Source organism: Rhincodon typus, chromosome 29 (genome assembly GCF_021869965.1).
Source record: "Rhincodon typus isolate 14 chromosome 29, sRhiTyp1.1, whole genome shotgun sequence".
Taxonomy (NCBI): domain Eukaryota; kingdom Metazoa; phylum Chordata; class Chondrichthyes; order Orectolobiformes; family Rhincodontidae; genus Rhincodon; species Rhincodon typus.
The window spans coordinates 17,903,661-17,917,338 of record NC_063360.1 but is presented as its reverse complement, the minus strand read 5'-3'; the positions used below and the strand labels follow the sequence as shown (position 1 = coordinate 17,917,338).

Here is a 13,678-nt window from a genome sequence, read left to right as displayed (position 1 = left end):
AATCAGTGAAGATAGGTAACTGCACCTTCTCTGCAATAACACTCATCACTGGAGCGCCCCAAAGATGTGTCCTTAGCCCCCTACTATACTTCTTGTACACCCACAACTGTGTTGTCACATTCCAAATGAACACCATCTACAAGTTTGCTGATGACACCACTGCAGTAGAATGGATATCTAACAATGCCAAGTCAAAATACAAAAGGGAGATAGAGGACTTGGTGACGTGGTACAATGAGAACAACCTCTCTCTCAATATTGGCAAAACTAAAGAAGTGATCATTGACTTCAGAAAGAAAGGAGGAGAACATGCCCCCATCTACATCACAGAACTGAAGTTGAGAGGGTGGGGTGCATCAAATTTCTTGGAGTGACAATAACCAACACATGTCATGGATTTCCCACGTAGATGCGACAGTCAAGAAGGCACAATAATGCCTCTTCTTCCTCAGGTCGCTCAGGAAATTTGGCATTTCCATAAGGACCCTTACCAACTTCTATAGATGCACCATTGAAAACATAATGTCTGGGTGCATAATGGCCTGATATGGCAACTGCTCTGCCCAGGACCGTAAGAAATTTACAGAAGGTTGTGTGCACAGCCCAGACCATCACAGAAGCTAACCTTCCATCCATGGACTCCATTTACATGGCTCGCTGCAGCGGAAAGGCTGTCAACATCATCAAAGACCCATTGCACCCCAGTAATGATCTCCTACAACCTCTTTCGTCAGGCAGAAGATACAGAAGCCTGAACACATGCACCAGCAGGTTCAGGAGCAGCTTCTTCCCACTTGTTATCTGACTGATGAATGGGCTCTCTAGCCTCAAATAATGCTGATCTTACTAACATTGATCTTGCCTAGCGCATGCCCTGTGCAATGTAACCTGTATACCCCTAAGTCTTTTTACAATCTCTGATCTTGCTATGATCTGCCGGTACTGTTTGTAAACAAAGCTTTTTATTGTAATTGAGTACACGTGACAATAAATCAATCAATCTATCAACCAACCCTTTTGGCACAAAAAGAGGGGGAAGAAAGCATGCACATGTACATTTTTAGTTACTCCAGTTACAAATATATACACTACTGTTCTCACGTGTCAGCAACTATTTGTTAGTTCAGCTCGTCTTACTTTAGTCTATTTACATGTATGGGACACATGATAGTTAAAATATTTGGACCTTATGATGGCACATATGTGTGTTTTCAGCTTTCTCTCCAACATCTGGTTGAAATGATCAAAATCACTTCTGAAGATGCGTTAGTTTCAAAATCTTCTCCAGGTGCATTAGTTTTAAATTCTCCTCTAGGTGCATTACTTACATCTGGCATAGAAAATCTTTTCATTTTTGTGACTTCAGCCTCAAGATTCGTTTGTTTTCCTGCAGATGGATCCTCTGTGTCTTGCGTGATTTGTTTGTCTATTTGTCAGTCAATGTGGCTTGTTAAATACTACACATCTCTTCTGGAGTATTAATAATATGAGCTTTCTTTTGTTCTATGTGATGATCTCCACAATATTTGCAAACTGTTCTTCAAGATTGATTTTCACATTGGCTCTTCTGTGGATACTTGGCTGTTTTTTCTAAGAGTAAGATATAGACTGTTTTTCAACAGAGTTGACAGGTCTGAGCAACTTACCAACATAGTTCTCAGATCTGAGCTGTTCCTCCACGTTGTGATCAAACAATGCCTGTTCTCCTATGTCTGCACTGTAGCTGCTAATTTACAAGCTCAAATCCTCTATACATGTTTATAACTTATTCGAGAGTCAGCTTTTCATCTTTTAGCAGTCACACTGTCATAATAGGATCAATTTTGCCTCAGATGATTTTATGTTTAATTAGCCCATCTTTTAGTTGCATAGGTTCACAGGTTTCGCTGACCTGAGTTAACAATAATTCATATTTATTGGCTTTTATTCCCTTTGGTCCCCAACATTGAACACATACCATTCAAACATAGAATTCACGTAGGGCTGAAAGGGTGCCTTCAGAGCTTTAAAATTTCTGACTATTTTACTTTAAGAGATGTAGGGTATAAATCTCTTATAAACATTCTCTTCCCACCAGCGATAGAAGTGTAGTGACTTGTACTTGTTCAAGTTTGCTCAACAAATCTGTAGCTATTGCTTAATTCTGCCATTGTGCATGGAAGCACTTTCAATTTTGCTTCATATTTCATTTGAAATACGAAATACCCTGTCATTTGCACAGAGTTAGTATGAGGAGGGATCCAACCATTTTCTAGTAAAAAGTGTTTTTAACTGTGGCTTGCTTCATTGATCTTCAATTTTTTCTCTTGACTGGCAGCTTACAGCTCAGCATGTATTAATGTCTCCCTGTCAGTAGCTATACTTTCTTACAGTCATCTCAACACTCATCTCAGTGCCTGTTCTGACACTTAAGTTTTAAGTGTACAATACGGTGGTGTGTTAACGCAAGGATTTTATTGATGTGAACTCATGATGTTTGCCTACAGACTGTGTGCATCATGGTAGAGGACATATGACTATGGCAGTCTAAGACAGATAATTGTACATGATTACATTTCAATCCAAAAATCCAGGATGTTGATAGCGGGTGATTCAGTAATACGATTGAACATCAAGGGGTGATGGTTAGATTCTCTCTTGCTGTAGATTGTCATTGTTTGACACTTGTGAGGCACAAATGTTACTCACCATTTATTAGCCCAAGCCTGGATGTTGTCTGGATCTTTTTGCATATGGACATGGCCTACTTCAGTGACTGACGAATTATAAATGATACTAAACATCATGCAATCATCAGCAAACATTTCCACCTCTGACATAATGAGGGAGGAAAGGTCATTGGTGACACAGCTGAAGGTAGTTGGGCCTAAGACACTACCCTGAGGAAGTTCTGCAGTGATGCCCTGGTGTTGAGATGATCGACTTTTAACACGATCATCTTTATTTGTGTTAGGTGTGACTTCAGCCAGCAGAGAATTTGGCTGTAATTCTCATTGATTCCTTGATGCTGCACTTGGTTGAATGCTACATTAATCTCAAGGGCTGTCACTTTCACTTCACTTCTGGAATTCAGCTCTTTTGCCGATGTTTGAACCAAGGCTGTAATGAGCTGAGTGGCCCTGGCAGAATCCAAACATGTCATTGAACAGGTTATTGAAAAACAAGTGCTGCTTGATAGCGCTGTTGATGACACCTTCCAGCACTTTGATGATCTAGAGTCGACTGATGGGCCCCGTAATTAGCTGGGTTGTATTCTTCCAACTTTGTGTTTAGGACACAGAAAATATTCCACATTGCAGGATAGATGCCAGTATTGTAGCTGCACTAAAAAAGCTTGACCAGAAGTGCAGCTAGTTTCGGAGCACAAATCTTCAGTTATTAATGCCAGAATGTTAGGGCCCAAAGTCTTTGCAGTTTCCACTGTCTTCAGCAATTTCTTGATATCATGTGGAGTGAATCAAATTGTTTGAAGACTGGCATCTGTGATGTTGGGGACCTCTAGGGGAGCTGAGATTGAGAATTCACTTGGCACTTCTGGCTGAAAGTGCATGCAAATGCTCCAGCATTGTCTTTTGTGTTTACATTTTAGCTTCCGCATTATAGGCGATGGAAATATTTGTGAAGCCTCCACCTCCTATTAGTTATTTAGCTGTCCACCACCATTCATGTTCGGATATGACAGGACTGCAAAGCTTTGATCAGTTCATTGGATGTTGGTGTGCAGTAAATTGTGATCAGCAGGAGCCTTTGACTAGATGCTGTGCAACTTTGTGGAGGTCAGAATTAATGTTGAGGGCTTCCAGGCTACTTTGATGCTGTGCAACTTTGTGGAGATCAGAATTAATGTTGAGGGCTCCCAGGCTACTTTGTCTTGACTGTAAACCACCGTGTTGCTACTTCTGGCTAGTTTTTCCTGCTTTGGGATAGGACATAGCTAGGAATGGAGATGAACGAGTTTGGGAGATAGGCTTCAGGGTGTGATTTGGTGAATATGATTATTTTTAGCCCATTGCGAAACTCTCCTATTACTGGTGTTTGTGTTCCACATGAACATCCTCCTATTCCTCTTCAGCTAATTCATTATCGATATAAAATTTTATCTATTTCTCATATGTTTGTATAATTTCCTCTTAGATCTATCAATCTTGTTTTTCTCCACTGATCTTGCTGCTGGTTAGTTTCACATTCTAAATATTCCTTGAGTAAGGACTTCTCTTTTGAATTTAATAGTCACTATCTTGTACTTATAGCCACTAATTTCTGCAAGTGGAAAATCATTTACTCATCTACCATGTCAAACCCTTTCATAATCTTAAAGTCCAGTCCTCAGAGTGAGTGCTCACAATGGTCTCTGGATTACTAATCCAGAAACATAATTACAAATCTACTGTCTCTAAAGTGATACAAAAGAGAAAGAGATAATGGGTTCAATTCAAGAGCTTTAGGGAGAGATATATTTTAAGATTTAAAAAGAAGGAGAATGATGCTGAGAAAACAACGGGGTGTGGAGCAATAGGGAGGGAAATCTGCGGTTGCAAAAAATACGCAAGGGAGGACAGAATTTAGATTAATAGAATTTTAGATTTACTGACTGCGTCTGAAATATTTTTACCAAAAAAACCTTTAAGATCCCGTTATTTTGTTTTCCATTACAAACTACAATTACATAAATGATGCAGATGTCATTAATTAAAATGCTTATTATAATTTTCTAACCATAAACAAAAACACAAGTGATTAATTAAAGTCTTCAACACAATTCTAACTCAGGACAAGAGTCGACTGAACTTGAGGTGTACAATATGTTCTGACCTCGGTTGGACGAGACCAAGGAATGTTTCACTCACAGGCCTTATCTGCATAAGGCCCATCTGATTCATGCTGAAACTAGCAACTAGCTCCCATTGGCTAATGGGTAGGAGTGGAATGCAGAGCAGGGTTAAAACCACCCTTTTGTGCTTACCTGAGAAACTTACAAAAATTGAACTTATTTTTGCGTAGAGAGGAACAAATGTCATTTAGATGCCATGAGGAAATAAATTGTAAAAAAACTAAACAAAATTTGGAAACAATGATCGATAGAAAATTTGACACTATCAAATAATTGTCCCAAAAATAAGTCTATTTCACTGTCTATCCTTCTGCATATGTCATTCTTTTCTGAATTTATGATTAAGAATTGTCACCAAATGACTTGAAAAATATCATTCTACAGCTTGTTTTCCGATTATTTAAGGAACTTAGAAATCTTTTTATACTGTAACGAGACACAATCATGAGACACTTGCACTGAGACATGCCAGGAATTTTGTATGTGCTCACATTGTGGAGTCTGTCTTTAGTTAACAGAGTAATGGTTCAGGGAAAATTCTCAGGGTGAAGCCAAGTTTTAAGCCCACAAACAGAAACACTAAATGATGCTCTTCAAAGTCACAACTGATAATTATATCGGTACTTTAATCATGCTGCTGTAATATATAAGTATTTAATTTGATACACATAATTCTGGATATTAAACATTGCAGCTTATACGAAGCAGTATGCTGGGTAAAAAGACTGATATTTCTTCCAAGCAAATTATTTGAGTGACTTTAAAATTGGTAGGCTTTTTTGTTAGTCTGCATAGATATATGGCGGTCAGAACAGTTAGGCTTGTAATTTACCATCTTTATTGTAGCTAATCATAAGTGTGAAAACAGATTATGATAGTGAGGAAATGTGTGCTCTTGCATTTGATAGGTATTTGGCCATGTCTTCAAAGGAATATAGGAATTTCTTTTCATTAGTGAGAAACAAAATGTTATGTATTGTTTTAGGCGCATCATTCCATTAAGTGTGAGACAAAGCAAGGAGGCGAGCCTCCGTGCACCATTACAGCCAGTATAAGGTTTGAACCATGAGATTGGCATCATTCTGCATCACACACTAGCTGTCTAGTTTTTCATAAGTGATAAATTGACACAAATATGGACATTGATATATACACTGCTTTTGCACTGCTGTATCACAATCACTTATTTAATATTTCAGGATTGCAATTCAACAAATTAAAAGAACAAACATAATTCCCAGTTCCATCACACGTTGTTATAATACTAGTAATAAATACCTATTTTACTCTTTTGTGGAATGTGGGTGTTGCTGGTGCAGTTAGCATTTATTGCCCAACTCTAATTGCCTTGAACTTGAACTATTACGAGGGGGCATAATTTTAAGGTGATTGGAGGAAGGCATGGGGTGATGTCAGAGGTAGGTTCTTCACACAGAGAGTGGTGGGCGTGTGGAATGCGCTGCCGGCAGTGGTAGTGGAGTCAGATACTTTAGAGACTTTTAAGCGACTCTTGGATAGGCCCATGGAGGATAGTAAAATGTAGAGTATGCAGTATAGATTGATCTTAGAAGGATAATAGGTCGTCACAACATCATGGGCCGAAGGGCCTGTAGAGTGCTGTACTGTTCTATGTTCTATGTTCTATGTTCTATGAGTGGTCCATTTCAGTGGGCAGTTAAGAGTTAACCACATTGCTGTCTGGAGTCTAGAGTCACTTGTAAGCCAGACCAGGTAAGGTTGTCAGATTTCCTTCACTAAAGGACTTAGTGACTCAGGTATGTTTTTACTGAAATTAGTGATAGTTCTCGTAGTCACCACTACTGAGACTAACTCTATATTTCAGGTTTTATTATTTGAATTTAAATATCACCAGGTGAAGTGGAAGGGGACACAATGGCCTAGTGGTATTAATCACGAATCTGTTAATCCAGAGAGCCAGATAATGTTCTGGGGACCCAGGTTTGAATACTGCCTCGGCAGATGGTGGAAATTGAATTCAATATATTAAAAATAAACCTGGAACTAAGAGTCTAAAGATGACCATGAAGTCATTGTCAACTGTCAGGAAAAACCTGCCTGGTTCACCAATGTCCTTTGGGAAAGCAAACTGCCATCCTGGCCAGAATTTTCCAATCCTCAGGGATAAGCATGAAGACAGGAATGCTCGGGAAAATTGTCTAGTCTCCCATTTTGCCAACAGTGGAAAAACTGATAGATAGGTCATCCCTTTGGAGCACAACTGAAGATGTTAGGTGGCATTTAAAGGCCTCTTCCCCTTCACTTTTCTCGGCATTTTGTCAGTGGGAATGACTGTCCAATGCTGTATGAGGAGACAATGCAGTGAAACCTGATGACCTCACACGTGTGACCCTATTGTGGCATAGCTGAAGCTGCTCAGCTGGTGGCACTCAGATTGGCACTCAGGAAAAGCAACTCCTGAACGCTGGCTGCCATTTTTAATAGGGAAGACACCAACAAGGCTCATCAGTTCCTTCTACTGGCTGAAATGGGTTTGCTTCCTGTTGTTGACCTCAGGGATGTGACCTCACCCTCATAAAATTCAGCCCACTGTTTTCAAATTGACAATAGACACCACACAGAATAATTGCACTTACAATATAAAAATAGTGTTGGAAACCCACATGATCTTCATGGTGACTGATCCTATGACAGAAGTGACTATCATCAGTCTTTTGCATTGATTCTCTATTCTCACCTCAGGAAAATAAACAGTTACTTTGGAACATTAAATGGTAACATCCAACAATCACTATAATTCATTTTAATTGTTTTTATCACTAAGAAAATGCAGTTGCGATGGACTATAAAATAGATTTCAAAGAATTAAATTGTGGCTTGTGTCCCTATCTGTGAGTGACAAAACCTGCATTCAAGTCCCACCTGATCTAGAGGTGTATCAAGACACATTGGAGCAGGTTAATTAACAATATCAACAACAGGTTTCAATAAATACGTATTGTCATTACCCAGCATCATGTCATGTTATGAATTTTGAGTCGCTACTTTAGAAATTGGACACAAACATGATGCGGGATGATTGTCCAAATCAGGTCATTGTTGGCATTTAATCTATAAACAGTATTTGCTCTCAAGTAAATATCTAATTAAATATGGACATTTACAGCCGTCCAGAGAATTCACACATTATTTAAGGATGGACAAATACAAAAGACTATGGAGTTTCGAGACTGTCTGCCTCCATGTTTCATACTGGACATGAGGGAAGATTGAAACTTAATTTGTGGTAGGTGGAAGTGAATGGTTACTATAAACTTCTCAATGTATCTCGGGTGAACCCCAGCAGAGTTATCCAACAACTTGGGATATGGAAACAGCTCATTTGTAAAATGTCTTGAAATTGTAATAAGCCATATCGAGATAGCCATGTTTTCTTTTTTCTGTTTGAAAGGTCAGCTAAGACCTGTTTGCAAGTAGATCCAAGAGCCATCAGAACCATCAGGACAGTCATCTGTGAACCAGAATTGGATACAAGGTGCTAGACATCAGGCACCAAAGTACATAACCTGTTTCAAATTAAAGTACACCTCCCAGATATGAGACTATGAGAAAACTCATAACCTGCTGTGAACCATTTTCTTCACAAGGCCCTTACTTCAATTCTGAAGCATTGAATTGATTTAAGGAACTGAAAGCATGCCACACGGGAGATCAGATATCATGAATCAGAGACTGAGTTAACTGTAATCTGTAAAGGTGTAGTGGCTCTATCAGTACTCAATCTTAGTGGGGTTGTGAGCGTATGCTTGTGAGGGCAGCTGTGTGTAAAATGTGTTAATTCAAGAAAAATGTGAGAGAATAAATAACATTTCAATCTAAACTCACAAAAGCTTGCTGCTGACTTTTTAGCTAAAACACACACTTTCCAAGGATAAGAAAAGGCAAACCTATTTTCATACAAAGTATACTGATTGTGTGAGGTGAGAAAGAACATAAATTCTGTCTGTAGCATTTTGTTTCCCTGTCATCACTTGCAGATATTCATATTCTGTTTAAGACTTAATTTAAGTGAGTGTGAGATTGTAATTAAAATTTTGCCCACTAGTTGGCATGTGAGATAGTAGTTCATCTTTTGTTTCTATTTGGCAATTCTATTGAATTTTCTGATGATTGATTCATAAAGCCTTAATAAGCACATTTGACATGCCGACATTTAACATAAAGTTATAGAATCATAGAGATACACAGCACGGAAACAGACCCTTAGTCCAACTCATCCAAGCTGATCAGATATCCTAAATAAATCTAATCATATTTGACAGCATTTGGACCATATCCCTCAAAACCCTTCCTTTTCATATACCCATCCAGAAGCCTTTTAAATATCATACTTATAACAGCCTCCACCATTTCCTTTGGCAGCTCATTCCAGACACACACCACCCTCTGCATGAAAAAGTTGCCCCTTAGATCCCTTTTAAATCTTTCCCCTCTCACCTTAAATTTATGCCCTCTAGTTTTGGACTCCCCCACCGCAGGGAAAAGACCTTGTCTATTTACCCTACCCATGCCCCTCATGATTTTATGGACCTCTATAAGGCCACCCCTCGGTCTCTGACGGTCCAAGGTAAGTAACCCCGGTTTATTCAACCTCTTACTATAGCCCAAACCCTCCAACCTTGGCAACATCCTTGTAAATCTTTCTAAACCCTTTCAAATTTCACAACATCCTTCCTATAGTAGGGAGACCAGAATTGCACGCAAAATTCTAATAGTGGTCTAACCAATGTCCTGAACAGCTGCGACATGATCTCCCAACCCCCTATACTCAATGCACTGACAAATAAAGGCAAGCATATCAAACACCTTCTTCACCACCCTATCTGCCTGTGACTCCACTTTCAAGGAACTATGAATCTGTACTCCAAGGTCTCTTTGTTCAGCAACACTCCCCAGGACCTTACCAATAAGTGTATGAATCCTGCTCTGATTTGCCTTTCCAAAACGCAGCACCTCACATTTATCTAAATTAAACTCAATCTGTTACTCCTTGGCCCATTGGGCTAACTGAGCAAGATCCCACTGTTCTCTGAGGTAACCTTTTTTGCTAAAAATGCAAAGAACTGCAGATGCTGTAAATCAGAAACAAAAACAGAGGTTGCTGGAAAAGCTCAGCAGGTCTGGCAGCATGTGTGAAGAAAAATCAGTGTTAACGTTTCGGGTTCAGGTGAGGAAGGGTCACCGAGTCCAAAACATTAACTCTGCTTTTTCTTCACACATACTGCCAGACCTGCTGAGCTTAATCTTCTTCACTGTCCACTGCACCTCCTAGTTTGGTGTCATCTGCAAACTTACTAACCATACCTCCTATGTTCACATCCAAAACTTTTATATAAATGACGAAAAGCAGTGGACTCAGCACTGATCCTTGCGGCACATCACTGGTCACAGGCCTCCAGTCTGAGAAGGAACCCTTTCACCACCATCCTCTGTCTTCTACCTTCGAGCCAGTTCTGTATTCAAGTAGCTAGCCTTCCCTCTATTCTGTGTGAGCTAACCTTGAAACAATTAGTCATAATACCAGTTAACAAAAGAGAAAATCATTGGAACTTTCTAAATAACTTGCCTCTTAGTTTACTCATTTGCAGTTTGTATGAAGGTAATGCTACTGAACTGGTATAAAACTACTGGAAGTTCTAGTTTGACGGGGCAGTATTTCACTGTTATAAATTCAAATGCCATTGTTAATTCATCCCAGGATTCCTTCCGGTGTACCTTTGATCTTTACTCCTATTTTGTTGTGATCTGCTGGCTAGTAGAATGTATAATTTAGAATATCTTGCAAAAAAAAAGTGATTACAAGAACTTGGGACTATGTCTACAGTGTAATTATGTAATTACGAGATGCTTTGTAAAATCCCTCATTCAACTGGTCAATATAGACAGTGGCTGAAATGTTCTGCCACATTTTAGTGTAAGAATTGTCTAGCAGAAGTGAAATGGTTTTATTTAAATTTAGGGAAGTACCAGTAATATCAAGTCAGAGTCTATCTTTTCGTGTACAATTATTCTTCATCAGAAGCAGCTCTCCCCGATAGTTGGGACAGTTCAAAATTATATTGACATCAATTCCCAATACCTTTTAAACATTTTGAAAATCTGGTGCATACTTACCAACAACTTTTTTTTGCACCTCAGGATGAATTACATCTACTTTAAAGTGAACGGTCACAAATCTGAGACGTTAACTATTTTTGTCTCTCTCTTTTTACAGAAGCTGCTTGAACAGCTGCGCACTTCCAGTATTTTCTGGTTTTATTTCAAGATTTCCAGCATCCGCAACTTTCTGCTTTTGTACTACTGTTTCAAGTGATAACATTCACTCTTCGTATTTACAATATTTGGACCGTTATTTGACGATGCTAATACTTAATATACACAAGATTCGTTTTATTCTCAGTCTTAACCGCCAATTAAATATTAAGAGAATGGTTTAGAATTGAAGCAGACTATTATTTGAGGACCTTGTCTTAAACTCTCAATTGGACTCAAACAATTGGCATGATCATTTACACTATTAAATAGGAATTCGCCTCCATAGGATTTTGCATCTTGTTTTTCTCCCACACCTGATTTGACAGTGTAGTGTTCCCTAAGCTTTTGTAAAAGTGTCAGCTAATTAAAAAATTGGAGCAAGTTACAGTGGTAAATTGGAACTGGCGTTACAGTATTGTGATACGAAGCAGGATTTCTTACACATTAACACTGGCAGCTGTTCGTTAATACAGTATTGCCTATCCGACTGGAATCATTCAAATAGCTATACGACAAAGTACAAATAAACACAAACACAGGGAAGGCTTTTATAGATTGAACACTCCTGTGTCACAACTTGCAGGCGTATGTTGGTTTTTCCAATAGAAATTCGCCGTGCAGATGGGACTGTGGAATAAATATGCAACATGACTTCTTTTTAAATTATAACTACGTGGCTTTGCTACACATGCTGAATGTGTTGGAGCAGAGATGACCGACAGCATTACAGACAGGTCACCGAAACAAAGGCAACACAATATTACACACAAACTCTCCTCACTCCAGCACTGTGCACACTTTTGTCTAATGGCTGGCCCGATTAACCTGCCAGTGATAAAGCTTCAACAAAACTAGACAGCACGTCTGCGCTCGGCTGCAGACCTCAGGGGTAAGAGGAGATTGCCAGCAGACAGGAATGAATTATTCACCGAGATATCTACCTCTTCGAGACTGCGAGAGCGAGATGGAAATTTCACCAGCTTAAAGTTTTCACTCCGTACAGATTTCCCCAAACTCTTCTCACAGCCGCGGAAACACGACTTTTTATGTCGTTTAGACGCAACACCAAAGGGAATAAATCCTTCGTTTATGCTTAAAAACCCGCTAAGAACATATTTCTTTAGTAAGTGTTAAGTGTCTTGTTTTATTTTGCTATTTAACCCTATGTACAGCAGCTGCGCGAATGTGTTGCTGAAATATGTTATTAACAATGATTTGAGGTTATGATCTAAATATTTAATTGATACCTTCTTTGGAGTTGTTCATTTCTGCTTCAAGGATTCAAAGCTGTAACCTAAGAAATTTGTAATTTTAACTATATTTATTCTTCACAACAACATTCTCAGAAGGAGCACAGGGAGCGGGCTTCTTGAACCCAACCCTTTTAACGGTGTTCCATATTGGATGCAAAGGAAGTGGTTTCCAAACACCTACAATTAATAAGGCAGTTTTGAAACAATAACAGCACATAGAAAACTGGGTGAGATCGGTGGGAGCTACTTATAAGTTAAGGTCCCTTAGATCTTTGTAGGCACAATAACAACCTGTTTTCCTCAAGATACACTGTGTTATTGATGCCACCGCTAACAGCAACTGATGCCCCATCTCTAACATATCTACATTCTCTAAATAAACCATTGCGATAAACTTTCACCCAGAGTACATCTGCTTGGTATGCCACCTTTTCAATCTACTCATTTCATTCCTGTCTAAAGCTGAAAACAGAAAGGGGCATGCAATTTGGGACAAATATGCTCATTATTTTTAAACTGTTGCTTTATATTTTATATAGTTTTGGTAGTAAATCTTTGGTTTTACCAAGATCTTTTTAAAAACAGTTTTATCAACTTGTCCTCTCACATCTAATGATTCATGTTCGAACTTAGCCATACCACATCTCTGCTCATTTTAAAGTTTTATTACTTACTGTATACATTCTCACCATACTCTTCCACTCAAAATGTATCATCTCACATTTCACTTCATTAAACTTCAACTAACATCTGTTCCATTCATTAAATTGCTTATGTCCATTCTCCATTATTTACATTCTTTTCACAGTAAACCATGTTACCTATTCCTGTGCCTTCTGCAAACTTTTATATTGTACCTTTTTAATCACAAAAAGCCATTTCTTCCATTTTACATTTATTGAGAAAAGTAATGGCGCAAACACTGAACACTTTACATCTCATTGGTATGAAAAATATTAGTTAATTCTCTCTGAACCTTAAACAACTTCCTCACCACGACACCACACACCCTTCCGAATTTGTCTTAAGTTGATTAACAAGCCCTTTTCACATTTCACCTTATTAAATATCTTTTAAAATCTATATATACATTATTTGTTACATTTCATTCATGAATGAACTCCATTATTTCAGCAAAGAACTTAATAACTGTATTAAGCATGCCTTACCTTTTCTAAATCCATATGAGAATACATATTGTCCATAACTGACCTTTTAGTTAAGTCTCAATTTTATCCAGTAGCATAGCTGCCCAACTACACTTTTTAAACTGTTAAGTCAGTAGTTAACTAATAATCTC

General features: G+C 38.5%; 1 long non-coding RNA gene across 2 annotated transcripts in view; it reads left to right on the top strand.

Annotated features, from left to right (window-relative positions):
* The window catches only part of LOC125486487, a 42,979-nt gene extending 30,714 nt beyond the window's left edge, over positions 1 to 12,265 (top strand). The window contains exons 4-5 of one of the 2 annotated variants that reach the window (XR_007265151.1): positions 7,977 to 8,096; positions 11,085 to 12,265. This is a non-coding gene — a long non-coding RNA (uncharacterized LOC125486487). The remainder of the gene's footprint in view (positions 1 to 7,976; positions 8,097 to 11,084) is intronic. The other variant, XR_007265152.1, reaches the window with a different exon arrangement.
* The last annotated feature ends 1,413 nt before the right edge of the window (positions 12,266 to 13,678 follow it).